Below are 16,778 nucleotides of genomic sequence, written 5' to 3'. Positions count from 1 at the left end.
CTCATCAATGTTTCTCTCTCTCCCTCTCCCTTTAAAATCGATAAAGAAAAAATAGATAGATAGATAGATAGATAGATAGATAGATAGATAGAGCAGATCTAATAAAAATTAAAATCTATTGCTTGTCTGGGTCAGACTCACTTTACTTCTGCACTTCTTGATGAACAAAAGACAGCACAGATTTCTTTCCCATCAGAGGGTGCCCATTCCTTGCCTACTTGGCTCTCTTGCCTTCTTATTTTTCTTTTTGCTGGCTCTTGTTACATTCTAGCCCAGGTACAGCGAAGCCTGCTGTGGAGACTGGAACTTGAGTCTGCAAATTCATGAACCATTTTCTGCTTTGATGTTTGTTGGAACGGGAAAAAATTGCCCTTGTCAAAGAGCTGATGGGGAAAAAATGTTTTAGAATCTCACAGATGAACAGTATGAGATATGACCTGAGCATATCAGGCACTCTAATTTTCCCTTCTGTATTATTAGCCATAATGCTTACATTTCTCATCAATTTCATCTTCATACTTTTTTTCTACATTAGGAAAACATCACAAATGCAAATTTACCTGGTGTCAATTCTACTCTCTAATATGCTAAAAGCTATTTAAGTCCTTTTGCATTTACAGTTTATTTTAAATCATTTTTTATCTTACTCATCTTCCTTTCACTTGATCTTTTTTTTTTTTTTAAATAGCTCAACCATTTGTCTTTTGATTTTTAGCTGCTATTATATAGATACAGGTTCTGATCTGTTGGTAATGCTAAAAAATAATGATGAACGTTTATCTAGAAGAAACCATTTACTAGACACTATGCTGAGCAAGGGTTAATTTAATCTGCACAACCACATGAAGTACAACAACATGTTTATTTCATAGATGGCGCCAGGAGATTTTGTAAATTGCCTAAGGTCATACCCTGATTTGTTGAACTGATTCAACTTAGGCCATCTGCATAGACTCCATGATTTCAACCACTGTGGGCAAATGCACAATGATTACTTTCAAATATACTGCTTCTTGTAATAATTCATTTCCAAATGTCTGTATCCCTGTGATAAATCCTTTTTCTACTATTGTTTTTGTCCAAGTTTCTAAATCTTCTTTATCTATCTCTGAAGAAATATGTATTTTATCAAAAGTGTTTTAGCTTCTCTTTATCCTATAGTTTGTTCCTATTTGTTCTTTGCAGTCTTCATGTATAGCACACAGTGTATTCCTTATCTGTGATGAAATGTTTTCTTGCATTTGTTGATTGCTTCACATTAATGCTGCAAAAGTAAACTTGTCATTGTGCACTGTTATTGGGAATATGTCTGCTTTAGCCTGAGCTAATGCATCCAGGAGGCAATGTAGTTCTGTTATTGGTGGAAGTGGAGTATCACTTTCCCCACTGAGTGCTGGGGGAGGGGCCTTATGATATCTTAAGAAAAAGAATTTTCTGAGACTCACACAGGAGGATGAGTGATTTTTATTTGCATGGAATTACATTCCTGGGTTTCCAAAGTTCCATTTCCCTTAATCCAGTCCTGGAAGAAGTACAGCTGGGGATTCAGCAGAGCTAGAAGTAAAGCCAGTGTGCAAAATTTCTATCATATGCTGGAATTGGGTCCTATTTAGCATTATGCCAGTCACAGTCCATTAGTCCAGTGTGTGGGGGGTCCACATGGCTGTGGGCCATGTGGGTGAGTGTAGGGGAGCCAAGAGAGAACAAACCAGGAACACCAGGTGCAAAGAGTGCAAACGAGTGAGTTCCTTTGTTTAGAGGATTAAATAGTTCAAATTTACCCTGGCTGGTTTGGCTCAGTGGTAAGAGCGTTGGCCTGGGGACCAAAGCGTTGTGGGTTTGATTCCTATCAAGAGCATGTACCTCGGTTGTGGTTCAGTCCCTAGTTGTGCAGGAGGCAACTAGTCGATGTGTCACTCTTGCAATGATGTTTCTCTCTCTCTCTCCCTTCCACTCTATTTGAAGATTTATTAAAATAAATACATAGCTTAAATTTTGTACTCTTGATGTGACCACACCTACTCTGGCCAATGACCTATTCCCAGGTGTGACTGACAGGCAAGTACCTTCCCTATGTCACCTAGACTTTACTGGGCATGTGTCTATTCTCCCCTTGTCCAGTCCCTTCCCCCAGTGATCTTCTGGGGACTAGACCAGTGGCTCCCTGGGGAGTCTTAAACTGCAGCTTCCTGGCAAAGCTGCACAAATGACATGCCTATAATATTGACTTTCCCTTTGTTCCTTTCCTGCTATTAATAACTAGGTTAATTACAATAGTCTCAGTTTCACAATATATGAAAGTGAAAATAATGTATATGAGTTGATATATGTATATTTTAGTACATAAAATAAACACCAATATTTGTTAAGCAATTTCTAATGACTCCAACCATAATATGTGCAACACTGTATTCTGCACTTATTTCTACATATAATTATTGAGTTGTCAGTGTTTTATTTCTTGAGATAAATTTATTGCTTATTCTCTAAAGATGTTCATGAGTTTTATATAACTTGATGCATTTAAACTTCAATGAGTATTTGTTGAATCAATGCTGCTTTTAATGCATGTGCTTTGAATTTAGTTTATTAAAATTTTTTGACATTATGTTCATTGCTTTATGTCAAACATTAACCCATACTTGTATTTTTGTTTTGGAAAGAAAATTTTGCTCTTTTGTTTGAAAATAGTATGCACATTTTATTTGGAAATTTTTATTTGTAAAGTTATTTGAAACAATATAGATACAACAGACTAGTAAATAAGAAACGCTACTTAACTTTAAATATTTTCATCTTTCTGTGGAATAGGTGAGTTTATTTTCAAAAGATTATTACAGGTGGTATTACTTTGATGAGCATTAACCAGATGTGTTTAAATCAAGTTTCATTTATGTTGTAATATATGTTATAATTGAATTTCTTTTTGCATTTATCTTCAGGTAGAGTAGGAGGGAGAGAGGAGGGAAGAAAGAGAGAGAGAGAAACATCGATGTAAGATAGACACATCGAGTGGTTGCCACCCACACAACCCCAACCGGGTTGGGGACAAACTGCAACCGAGGCACGTGCCCTTAGCAGGAACTGAACCCGGGACTCTCTGGTCTGCAGGTCAATGCTCTAACTGCTGAGCCAAACCAGCCAGGGAAGAATTGAATTCCTTTTTAAGGATGAATAATATTCCACTGCTTGTTAATACCACAGTTTGCTTACCCTTTTATCTGTTGATTCACACTTGGGTTGCTTCTATACTTTAGCTATTATGAATAATACTGTAATGAGCATGACTATAAAAGTATCTCTTGATACCATACTAAATTATTTGGAATATATACCCAGAAATGGAATTGCTAATCATTTGGTACTTTTAATTTTTTGAGGAACTGCCATGCTGTGTTTCATAGCAACTTAGCATTTTACATTTCCATCAACAGTGCCCAAAGACTCTAATTTCTCCAAATCCTTGCCATTTTCTGTTTTCTTTGTTTTGATAGTAATCTTAATAATGGATATGAAATGATATGTTACTACAGTTTTGATTTGCATTTTCCTAATCAATAGTGATGTTGAGTATCTATTAACCTACATTTTGGCTATTCTTATAAGTTTCTTTGGAGAAATTTCTGTTCAATCCCTTTGCTCATTTTTGAATAAGTTTTCTATTTTCTGGAATTTTAAGAATTCTCTATACGCTCTAAATATTAAATCTGTTTGATATATGATTACAAAATCCTTCTATTTCATTATTCTATTGATAGTATCTTTTGATGCACACATTTTAAAATGTTTTCATTAGCTTCAATTTTTCTATTTGTTGCGTGTGCTGTTAATATCATATCCAAGAGATCATTGCCAAATCCAATATCATAACACTTTTGTCCTGTATTTTCTTCCAAAAGTTTTAGAGTTTTAGGTTTTGCATATAGGTAATAACTTTATTGTTAGTACATTTTTGTATATGGTATAGATAAGGGCCCAACTTCACGCATGTAGAAATCCGGTTTTACCATTTGTTGAAAAGACTGTTGTGACTCCATTTAATTATTTGGTATCCTTGCCAAAATCATTTGACCATACATGCAAGAAGGATTTATTTCTGGACTCTATATCCTATTGTGTGTACATCTGTCATTATCCAGTTCCACACTGTTTTGGTTTCTGTAACTTTGTAGTAAGTTTTCAAATCAGAAAGTATGATCTTTAGTTTTTTCTTTTATCTTTCTTTTTTTACGACCATTATATATGTGGGGTCCCTAGAGATTCAATATGAATTTCAGGGTAGCTTTTGCAGTTTTTCAAAAATGGCATTTGAAAAAAATGTCACTGAGAATTTGATAAAAATTGCATTAAATCTATACATCACTTTTGGTAGTATTTATTAAACCTTACCAATGTCAAATTTTCTAATCTATGAACATGAGATGTCTTTCCATTTGTTTGTCTTTCATTTCCTTCAGGAATATTTTGTGGTTTTTGTTGTGCAAGTCTTTCTCCTCCTTGTTTAAGTTCTAAGTATTTTATTTTATTTAATGTAAATTGGAATTGTAAATAAAATTTATAATTATAATCGACTTTTTATTCTATTCTATCATTATTTTTTTATCCTCACTCAAGGACATTTTTCCATTTTTTGTTCAGGTAGAGTGGGAGGAAAAGAGAGGAACAGAGAAAGAGTGAGAAACATCGACATGAAAAGGACACATCGAGTAACTGCCACCCACACGACCAACCAGGGCCTGGAACAAACTGCAACCGAGGTACGCGCCCTTAGAGGGAACCGAACCCGGGTCTCTCAGGACTGTAGGCCGATGCTCCAACCACTGAGCAAAACCGGCCAGGGTTTTTTATTCCATTCTAAATGGAATTGTTTTGTATGTGACCACTTTGTTCAATTCATTTACCCAAACTGATATAATATGGCAGGGAGCAAGATTTTAAATGCTTTGGAGAACAACAGTCTTGCAGCTTCTTTTATTTTTTCTTTTATTTATTTCAATTTTTTTTTCCTTTATTGATTTCAGAGAGAGAGAAAGGAAGTGGAAAAGAGAGATAGAAACATCAATGAGCGAGAACATCAATTGGCTGCCTGCTGCATGATCCCCGCTGAGGATGAGGCCCACAACCTGGGAATGTGTTCTGACTTGGAATTGAACCAGTGATATCTTGGTGCTTGGGTCAAGGCTCAACCACTGAGCCACACTGGCCAGACTCTTTTATACATTTCAAATGAAGGAAGGAAGTAAGGAAGATTACATGGTGGTGGGGAAAGCAAGACATGGATTGGATTTCAGGAGAGTTAATAAGATCATTTTCTTTCTTGAAGGTAGTTATTTCAAAGGTGTGTTAATAGATGCACTGAAACAACGGACAAGGCCTGCTCAAGGCAAAGATAAACTTACTGCCAAAAGTTACCTGCATGGGGCATGGCTATCCACCCTGATCTACCCAGTTAGGGATTGATTTATGATTAGATCACTCTGTGAGATTACTTTAGCTAGAACCTCAGATGTTGCCCACATTTCAATAAAACTGTTTCTCTCCTTGTTGTGCTTGTCAAAAGCACAGTCTTGGTCCTTTCTCTAACCTACCAAATCAAAATATATATTTTTAGTAGATTCCACTATGAAATTTTTAACGTAAGATTAACTAACTCTAGCAACTGTTTTTATCTTGTCAGCCAAATTTGGACACAAAATTGTTGAGAACTTTAGATACTAGAACTTTAGCCAATCTGTACAAACATTCATCTATAATGTTACCTAATCTTTATCAATGAGAAATACTAAAAACATTTAAAAAACTTGGTTGAGTTTTTCAGAACCGAGAATATTGATAACTATGAGTAAAGACACCTGATAGATAAACTCAATTATATATGCTTTAGTTCTTTTATGAAGTCAATTTATAATGAAAAAATTAATGGTTTACCTGAAAATAGTTTTGAATGTATTACTCATGAAAATTATTTTTTTATTCTAACATGTGACATAAATTGTATTTTTGCTAACCATAGGACACCATAATCATATATATCACATAGCTACATGTACACAACTCATAGATAGAAGCAGATATGTGTATTTTTTTTTATCCTCACCCAAGGATGTTTTTGCATTTGTCTTCAGACAGGGCGGGAAGGAGAGAGGAAGGAAGAGAGAGAGAGAAAAACATTGATGTGAGAGAGACACATCGACTGGTTGCCACCTACACGACCTCAGTCAGGGCTGGGGACCAACTGCAACCAATGTAGGTACATGCCCTTAGCGGGAACCAAACCCGGGACTCTCTGGTCTGCAGGCCAATGCTCTAACTGCTGAGCCAAACCAGCCAGGGCAATATGTGCATATTTTATTAGACCGATAATAACTTTGTTATTAAATGTGTTTTTAAAAGACCTACTGCATGCATTCATTGATTTATTTGGGGATTGGAATTTTAGGGAGAATTTGCACATGAAGGTATAAGCTTATGGGTATGGGTATGCCCCATATATCTTAATAGACAAATGCTATAGTTAAATATAAAAGTAAAAATTGGATGTTGTAAAACAGAAAGCTAAACAGATGTTCCAAAATATCCAGATGCTTGGTGTAATTAAAATGAAACATCTGGATTACTAACACTGAATTTTTTAAATTAAAATGGCTGGAGGTTTTAAGTAACAACATTATATTCTAAAATGACGTGATTTGCTGTTAGCGACATGAAAGCCTCTTTTGCAGTTGTGATTTAAAATGTGTTACAATATCAATTATATTCTGTGTATCTAATACTACCAAATTAACTATTATTACACTAGTTGACAAATTGCTGCCTTTTTGAATTTTCTTTAATGTAAGATACCTTCAATTTAGTCCTTAGATATGATTACATTTAAGAATCTGTATTTTTTAATTAAGTGTGCCAGTTTTTCAAGCCATTTTAAATGATAATTACCCCTTGTGATCACATATGCATATAAATCATTATTTATAATTACTGAATAAAAACTAAATAAGAATAGATGCAATTTATTCTGATACTTTAGCAAATTGATTTATTTTGACTTCTTAATTAAAATAAACAACTACACAAAAGTAAGGGTTTTTTGGGTTGCCTCAACAAATTAAACTTTGACATTTAAAAAATAATATTTACATATAAAATGTCTTCAAAAGTTTCCTTCTATTTAATTTTTAAATAAAAATTATATTCAAATTTATTAAACACTAAACTTTGTATTTTTATATTTGACTATCTCTCTGTGGTCATTAATAAAATACCTAAATTCATAGAGGAGGGTCACAAAAATAAGGAAATGTAGGCTTTTAATGTAGAAAATTGCACATATGTATGTCAAAAGAAGAAAATGTATAAACATATCAAAAGAAGACAATCCTATGTACTGTGCCCAAAACCAGTATGTATCTTAACACATCTAAAACAATTTAAATTAAATTCTGAGTTTAGATTACTCTTCATCAGAATTCACTCCTACTTCCTATCTCCTTGGGAATATAATGTCAGTTCCATCTGAGTTGGGCTTGTTGCCAGGTGGGCAAATCATTTATCCTCATAGCTTGACTATGGTCTCAGCCATATGACTCACTTGGACAAATGAGATATTATTCGATGTAATATGTGCAGATGTTTCTGTTGTGCTTCCATGGCACATCTCAGCCACTTATGCGTCTATGATCACCAAGAAGAATGTTCCTTGGGTAGCTGCTGTACCTGCAGCCAGAGCCCCAGAATAAACACAGTTTTAACCCACTATTACCAGCCTGCCCTAGAAGCAGAGTCTCCAAGCTGAGCTTTGTTTGGATGAGCTCATCCGAAGTAGATTTATAGACTCATGAGTATAGTTACTCATGAGTATAAAATAGTTACTATTAAATGTCATTTAGTTTGGGAGATCTCTTGTTTCCCAACTTTTTTTTTTTTACATTACCTAATGAATACAGGGTGCTTTGACTTTTTGTTCATTTTTGTAATCTGTGATCTCAGTATTATCTTTAGTGGTTTTAGATATAGACAGCAATAGCAAGGTAGTTTCAGCTATTAATATGAACTGTGTATTCACCTCCATATGGCCTGTCCTCTAAATCAGTATAGAAGAAATTGAGGAATACATAACACAGAACAAGAAGGATTTTGTCAGCTATTTTAGCCAGATGTCCACATAAAGAGAGACCACGGAGACCATTCTGCATGTCAACATTTTATTACTTGATCTTTATAATAAAATATGTAATTTATTAAATCCAAGCTGCCAATATTACTTCTTCTTTAAGCTTTAACTAGACTCAAGGGTAGTAAGAACCTTGGTTGACAATTTGATCTGACCTATGTTAAAGATCTGGCAAAGATAACCAAGGAAACACATAATAGGCAGGTACTATTAAATCAGCTATAGTGTAACTTGAAAACTTCTGGTAAATTTTCCAGTGAGTATATTAGTTCAAAATCACTTATGTAGTATCCTGAGGACTCTGTTTGCCCATATTGAGATTGTGATAGAACAAATTAAAATATTTAACAAATTTACTGACCATAAGAAATGTAGGTGGAAAGCATGCATTTCTGTCCTCATCTAATTAAATAACTAAATGTTTTACTAAAAAGCAATACCCCAAACAATGCAAAAAGCTTTCTCTCAACTAATGAGTAGCAGGATGTAGAGAAGCAGACAGAGGAATTAGAGGAAGAGGATGGAATTGCTTAAACCTGGAAGGTGTCAAAGCTTCTAATCTCCTCTCACTTCTATCTACATAAGTTCCTCTCTGAATTTATATATATAAACATTGTTTGTAAATGTAGCCAGTGCATGAACATTCACTCATTAACCAGCAAAATAGAGGCAATAGAACAAGAGAGAATGGTAATGAAAGTAAGGTCGAGATATATGAACAGTTTTAAATATGACAGAAAAGGGATTTTTTTAATCCTCACCCAAGGATATTTTTCCATTGCTTTTTAGAGAGAATGAAAGAGCAGGAGGGGGAGAGAGAGAAACATCAGTGTGAGAGAGACCCATCGGTTGGTTGCCACCTGCTCGACCCCAACCAGGTGGGATAGAACCTGCAACCCAGGTACATGTTCTTGACCAGAATTGAACCCATGACACTTTGGTCCATGTGTTGATGCTCTAACCGCTGAGCCAAGTTGGCTAGGGCAAAACGGACTTTTTTATTTTAGCATATTATAAACTTCAAATCATTAAAAATAAAACATCTTTTGAAGGATTTGTGGTAGCTTGTTCCTTATATAATGTTTTTAACACAAAGAAGCCCTACAACTTAAAACAAGATAGAGGAATAAGAAACCATACTTTTAGAAAATGAATGATTATGTGAGAGAACATTGTCCTTCTCCGAGTGTATGGCTGTGTTTCTGTATGTGTGCAAATGTGTATATGTGTGATGATGCTCATGAGGCACTGTCATAATTTCAAAACAGGTTGCTAAGCCTGCTAAACACAAAAAATCTGAATTAGAAATTGATGATTTAGGAAAAAATAAGACAGTACCAGTTTAAAGTCTTGAGTAAATACAAGCTATTAAAATGCACACATGTATATACATATAAGTACATAGTTTTTAATAAAAACTTTATAATAAAAGCTATTCACAGAAGGTAATAAAGGTATAAAAGAGTGAGACTATGATAGATTTTATAATATTCCATTATTGTTTATTATTATTATTCAGAAACATTGCTATGGGGTCTAGAATTATTTACTATCATAGCACTAATATTAATTTCAGTGTCCTAGCGGGGTTTTTTTTTTTTTGAGGGTTTTGTTTGTTTGTTTCATGTTAATCCTAAAATACTGCATACTGATAAAATTAAGAATTGGTAAGAGGTTTGCCTTTATTTTTAAAAACAGGAATATGATGGAGGGAATGGGGATTCTACGTCTTCTTAAAAGAGCAATATCATGCAGACTGATCTTCAGAGGAGAAACATTATGCAAAGGTTAAGTTATTAAAACTGGGAAGACCCAGGTTCCCCTTGAAAGGTTTTTATATAACCCACAAGTAATTTCTCTGTTTCAAAACCACTTTCTCCAAAAGATCTAGGCAGAAGGCCATCATGAAGAACATTCAACGCACTGCAGCCGCACTAGAATGCCTGATAGCCCAGGCTGTCTGAGCTTCTACTGTGCACACTTACTAATCTATTCTGATTCTCTACCTTTTGCCCCCCTTCCGTCGGGTACTTCTCTACCTGAGAAGTGGTCATGAGCAAGTGCCTCCATATGTCCTCAGCTGTCCTCTGAACATTCCCCTTACTACCTCTCCTAACTGAAATCTGAGGTTCCATGAGGGCATGGACTTCAAGTCAGTCTTTCCAACTGGAAGCTATTGTATAACCTCTCACACTTCATCTTTTGTTATAGGTTATGTTCAAGTATAGAGAGAAAGGGAGAGGGAGAGAGGTAGAAACATGAATGAGAGCAGCATCAACATCGAACGGCTGCCTCCTGCACACCCCTCCTGGGGATCAAGCCTGCAACCCAGACATGTGCCCTGACTAGAAATCAAACCAGTGACTTCTTAGTGTATAGGTTGATGCTCAACCACCGAACCACACCAGCCAGGCTTACTCTTTATATCTTATAACGATTGTTTATATTTATGTCAATCTGCATTTTATTGCCTCCCTTCATGGTTTTGTATTTAGTATGTGGCATGCATCAGGAAAATCGCCTCTGGAGTGAAAATACTGGCTGGTTTATGCTTAATTAGGAACTATGCCATAGACTTTGCTTAAAGGCTGCAGGAGTTACTGGCAGGCCCCACAACTCCAACCTCCAGCATCATCTCTTCTCTACTGAAATTGGGAGCCAATCTCTGGCCTTGCCTCTCTGACTTGGAGTGGAAATAGGTACTAGTCATGCAATTTTCACAAAACGAGCTCCACTAATGGCTTCCTGGAGCTAACAGGCTGACCTTGGCTTTCACGTCACTAGCAGCGGTCCTCCTTGGACTTGCATATGAAGACCCATCTCTGAAGCCAAAACATGATATATCCAAATATATCTCAAGCCACTTTTGGCCTAGTTGCCTCAGAATTTTGCTTTCTCCTCTTAAAGTTAATTTTTTCAAATATTTATCGTCTGATGTGAGTTACAAACTCCTGGTTATGAATATCCTGCCTTTTGTTTTCCTGTCCAGAATCCCTATACCACTCAATAGCTCATACTAAATGCTAGTCTGTCATTCCATAAATTTATATATAGGGTGTATCTGTATTTGTTTATAAAATATTTAGTAATAGAAAGAAATATTAGATGACAGGTAGGTAGGTAGGTAGATAGATAGATAGATAGATAGATAGATAGATAGATAGAGATGTAACAGCAAATTTTCCAACTTCTGGAATGTAGATAAATATCCCACATAAAGAAGATTGCAGCCCTCTGGGAAGTACTTAAAATTTAGACATAATTGCAGATATTATATGCTCTACTTACTACAGAGAAAGTACAGAGAGTTATGGAAACAATGTCAAGGGAACATACCTAAAGAATCCAGGATTATTCAGTGATTTACATACTTAGGTCTGAAATATTAGTGAGAGAAAGATCGGAGGACGGAGGAAAGTGGTTCTAAGCAATGAACAGTATACAAAACCTTTCTGAGCTGACAGCCTTGTAGTTCACCGATCTATAAAGAATTCTGTATTCTGGAAAACTAGTGGGAGAAATTTGTTTGGGAGATTTTATATTAAACACCTAGCATATATAACTCATAAAATGATTTCATGCTGTTCTTAAGAAAAAAATTAGCCCCGGCCAGTTTGGCTCAGCAGTTGGAGCATCAGCCTGTGGACCAGAGAGTCCCAGATTCGGTTCCTGCTAGGGGCACGTACCAAGAAAAGAAAAAAAAAATTAATTGAGGTAGATATCACAGTCATGTTCAAATGATAATAATAATCATTCCTTTCAATGCTCTTAATATATAATTAATTTCATACATATTCTTATCGCTTCTAACTTTTTTTTGGATCACAGGAAAAAAATAATCTCATATTTAAAAACCACAGTTAAAAATAGGAGAATTGGATGAACTACATTGGAAGCTGTTCATATTCTTTTAATGGGAGATCTATTTTAATCATTAACAATGAAGTATTCTTTTTTAAAAAATTACTTTTATTAATTTGTCTTTGTTACAGATCTTTCTCCTTTTCCCCCCATAGACACCCTCCTCCCCAATCCCCCCCATCCCCAGCTTTGTTGGTTATGCATACATGCATATAAGTTTTGTGGTTTCTCTCCTGCCCCCCAACACCTCCTCTTCTGAGTTTTGTCAGTCTGTACCCTACCTCTATGTCTCTGGGTCAATTTTGTTCATCAGTTTGTTTAGTTCATTATAGTCCACAAATAAATGAGATCATATAAAATTTGTCTTTCTCTGATCAGCTTGTTTTGCTTAGCATAATACTCTCCAGGTCCCGCCATGTCATCTCAAATAATAAGAGATCTTTCTTTCTTATAACTGCATAGTATTCCATTGTGTACATGTACCAAAGCTTTTATATCCACTCATCCACTGATGGACACTTGGGTTGTTTCCTGATCTTAGCTATTATAAATGGTGCTGCTATGAACATAGGGGTACATATATTCTTTCTGATTGGTGTTTTTGGCTTCTTAGGGTATATTCGTAGAAGTTGGATCACTGGGTCAAATGGCAGTTCAATTTTTAACTTTTTGAGGTAACACCATAGTGGTTTCCATAATGGCTGCACCGGTCTACATTCCCACCAGCAGTGTACTAGTGTCCCCTTTCTCCACACCTTCGCCAACACTTGTTTGATGATTTGTTGATGGTGGCCATTCTGGCAGGTATGAAGTGATACCTCATAGTTGTTTTAATTTGCATCTCTCTGATGATTAGTGATGTTGAGCATTTTTTCATGTCTCTTGGCCTTTTGTATGTCCTGTTTGGTGAGGTGTCTCTTTAGGTCCTCTGCCCATTTTTCAATTGAGTTCTTTGTTTTTCTTTTGTTGAATTGTATGAGTACTCTACATATTTTGGAAATTAATCCCTTATCTGATGTATCATCAGCAATTATGGTCTCCCATATTGTGGGTTCACTTTCCATTTTGATGACTGTTTCTTTTGCTGTGCAGAAGCTTTTTAGTTTGATGTAGTCCCGTGTGTTCATTTTTTCCTTTATTTCTGTTGCCTTAGGTGTTGTATCAGTGAAAATTCTGCTGCGTGCGATGTCTGAAATTTTGTTGCCTACATTTTCTTCTGAAATTTTTATGGATTCACAAGTTACATTTAAGTCTTTTTTCATTTTGAGTTTATTCTTGTGTGTGGTTTAAGTTGGTGGTCTAGTTTCATTTTTTTGTATGTAGCTGTCCAATCTTCCCAACACCATTTATTGAAGAGACTGCCTTGACTTCACTGTATGCTCTTGCCACGTTTGTCAAATATTAATGGAGCATATTGTCTTGGGTCAATTTCTGGGTTCTCTATTCTGTTCCATTGGTCTATCTGCCTGTTCTTGTGCCAGTACCAGGCTGTTTTGATTACAGTGGCTTTGCAGTATAACCTGAAATCTGGTAATGTGATCCCTTCTACTTTGTTCTTTTTTGTTTTGTTTTTCCCCCCAAGATTTATGTGGCTCTTCAGGGTCTTTTTTGATTCCATGTAAACTTTTGGATTTTTTGCTCTAGTTCTGTGAAATATGTCGTTGATATTTTGATGGGGATCACATTGAATCTATAGATTGCTTTGGGTAGTATGGACATTTTAATGATGTTAATTCTTTCAATCCATGAGCAAGGAATGTGCTTCCACATTTTTATATATCCTCTTTCTTTTTTCAATGACCTGTAGTTTTCTGTGAAGGGGACCTTTACTTCTTGGGTTAAGTTTATTCCTAGGTATCTTAATTTTTTTTGCTGCAATGGTAAACGGGATTGTTTTTCTTTTTAGTTTCTCTTTCTGAGTTTATCATTGGTGTGTAAGAATGCTGTTGATTTCTTGACATTAATTTTATATCCTGCATTTTTTTTTTTTTTTAAATTGATTTTATTTTTTTATGAATTTTTATTTATTTTTTTGTTACAGATATTTTACCTTTTTACCCCATTGGCACCCCCCACCCCACCCCCTCCACCCTGTCCCCGGCTTAGTTGTCCATGTCCATTGGTCATGCATACATGCATATAAGTTCTGTGGTTTATCTCTTCCCACCCCCCCACCCCCCATCCCCTCTTCTGAGGGATGTCAGTCTGTGCCCTACTTCCATGTGTCTGGGTCTACTGTATTCCTCAGACTGTTATGTTCATTATATTCCGTATATAAGTGAGATCATGTGGTATTTGTCTTTTTCTGCTTGGCTTCTTTCACTTAGGTATATCCTGCATTTTTAAAGATGACATTTATCTCAAAATTAAGCAACATTGGAATCCAGTGGTGTGTGTAAATAACACAGAAGGCTACAACAACATACAGGCAAGCAACTGGAAGCATAAATTCTATTAAATACATTGTTGAAGTCATTTGCTTTAATCATGATTTTTAAGAATCTTTCTCAATTGCTACTTGAAGATGAACACATAAGCATAATATTGTGAAGATAAATTACAAAGTTTGAAAATGACTACAGTTCTAACTCTAGAATAAAAAGGCAGAAAATGCATTTAGTGAAAAGAAAATTAAACAAAAAAAAACTTGTCTTCCAAAACATAGGCAAAATTCAAATGCACAAGTGCAAAAAAAATTGTCCTGAGTTATCAGAAACAAGATGAATAGAGAGGAAAAAGTTCCATCAAAACACATTTTGAAGTGATATTCCTTTTTTTGTAAGAAATTCTACAAAATTGGCAATTAGCAACTCTTGTTTATTGTGCAACTGCAATTCTATTTTAGTTCTGTTTGGAAGAAAGCCCAAAACTGGAATTTCATAGTTAAGATCCTTTAAAAGAAGAGTAAGATATTTTGATAACCCTGAAAAACCATATGTTATGCTTCAGATGACTGAATTAAATTGCTTTTTCTTTAAAGGGTTTATGGAACCAAAAATAAATGTTCCACAAAGTAACAGCCAAAGGGCAGATGGGAGAGATTGGCATCTAGAGAAAGGGAAATGATAGACTGAATTATGGAACACAGTTTATGTCTTACAACTGGCATAAAACATTTTCTTAATAGTTCACATGTAAACACACGTTGACAAAAGACTACAAGTGCACATTTAAATAAAGACAAGTGAATTAATGTTTCTTAATTACCTAGAAGTGTTTTATCTCAAATGGATGCTTAGGCTGAAGAACACCAGGTTCAGGCCTGTTTTTGCGTCTTTTTGTCTTCCAAGGTTATTCTTTCAAAAATTTCCTATCTTGAAAATCTACTAGATTCAGAAAAGAAGCCAATATCAAAATGTATGTGCATTTAATTTTTGGCTTGAAAAAATCGCTTTGTAGCTTTTATGCATTTAAATAACTAATCACATTTATTCCTAACCTCATCAGATTTGCAGTCTTTAAAAGCTTTTATTTTTATTCAAACAAAAAATAATTAACTTGGATCCATAGATTATGTACATGACATTTTCTGGCACTTTTAGTTTTCTCTGGATTATACTAATCAATTATCTCATACCTCAAGTGAAAATTGAGTATTGTGCTGATGACAATAGTACAAAATAGTAGTAGATTACACATTGCTTAAACACAAGAGCAAGGAGAAAATAATTTTAAAAGCAACTACATATATATGTGTGTGTGTGTGTTTATCTAATATTACTTTGGAATAAATCAGCTTCATTTTACATGTGGGAATACCCACTTACCATCATTGGTTCATAGCCCAGCCAGTGTTGCTCAGTGGATTGAGCATTGTCCCATAGACTTGAGAGGTCCCAGTTGGATACCTGGTCAGGGCACGTGCCCGGGGTTGTGGACTCCATCCCCAGTAGGGGGCGTGCAGGAGGCAGCCGATGGATGTATCTCTCTCACATCGATGTTTCTAGTTCTCTCTCCCTTTATAAATTCAATAAAAACATATTTAAAACATAATAACATCATAAGAATACACGCCCGGAAGGTTTGTGCTGGGAGTTGGTGGGCGCTGCAGGGCTCCTAGGAACAGAAGGCTCAGGCACGGACTGGCAGCCGGGGACTGACTTGCAGGGTCCACCTTGGAGCCAGAACAGCTGCTGGAGGGACAGACACAGGTTGCAGAAAATCCTCACTCAGAGTAGGTCTCACGGATAATATGGAGAGGGTAGTAGAAAATGAGAGGATTAACGCAGAAAAGTCATCAGAACTGACAGTGGATCTACAGTGGTTGCCAACTCGTGCCTACCTGGACAGACAGTTGTGCCTGTCTCATTACAGGGCCTTGCTGTGCTTGCAAAGGAAACAGCACCAAATCCCACTGAATTTCTAGCATTGTATCCGTTACAAAACAAGGCACAGCTTGATGATCGAAACGAATTTATTGGGAAGAACAGACAAATTTGATTTCTACTATAGATATACATAATTAAGAAGCAGCTTTAATTGTCATGATTTCCCCCCTTTATGGAAGTATAAGAACCTTCAGGACAACTTGTTATTGGAGTTGCAGAAGAGAACATATTTCCTTATTTTGATGTAATCACTAAACTTATTTAATGAGTGCATTATATGCAGTTTTTTTTCTGAGATTTTCGTTAACTTCGTTTTTAAAATGACCTTAAAAATAAACTGTTAAATGTCAAAAATAAATAAAACACATCTCCTTCACAATATCTATGCCATTCTTCATTTCCTCTTCCTACCCATCTGT

At 35.6% G+C, this 16,778-nt stretch overlaps 1 pseudogene; it reads left to right on the top strand.

Moving 5' to 3' along the window:
• The window catches only part of LOC118641579, a 47,633-nt pseudogene extending 31,162 nt beyond the window's left edge, over window positions 1-16,471 (top strand).
• The last annotated feature ends 307 nt before the right edge of the window (window positions 16,472-16,778 follow it).

This window comes from Molossus molossus, unplaced genomic scaffold (genome assembly GCF_014108415.1).
Source record: "Molossus molossus isolate mMolMol1 unplaced genomic scaffold, mMolMol1.p scaffold_m16_p_3, whole genome shotgun sequence".
NCBI classification, from domain to species: Eukaryota; Metazoa; Chordata; class Mammalia; order Chiroptera; family Molossidae; genus Molossus; species Molossus molossus.
The sequence above is the reverse complement of the archived record's forward strand: the minus strand, read 5'-3'. Positions and strand labels throughout refer to the sequence as shown.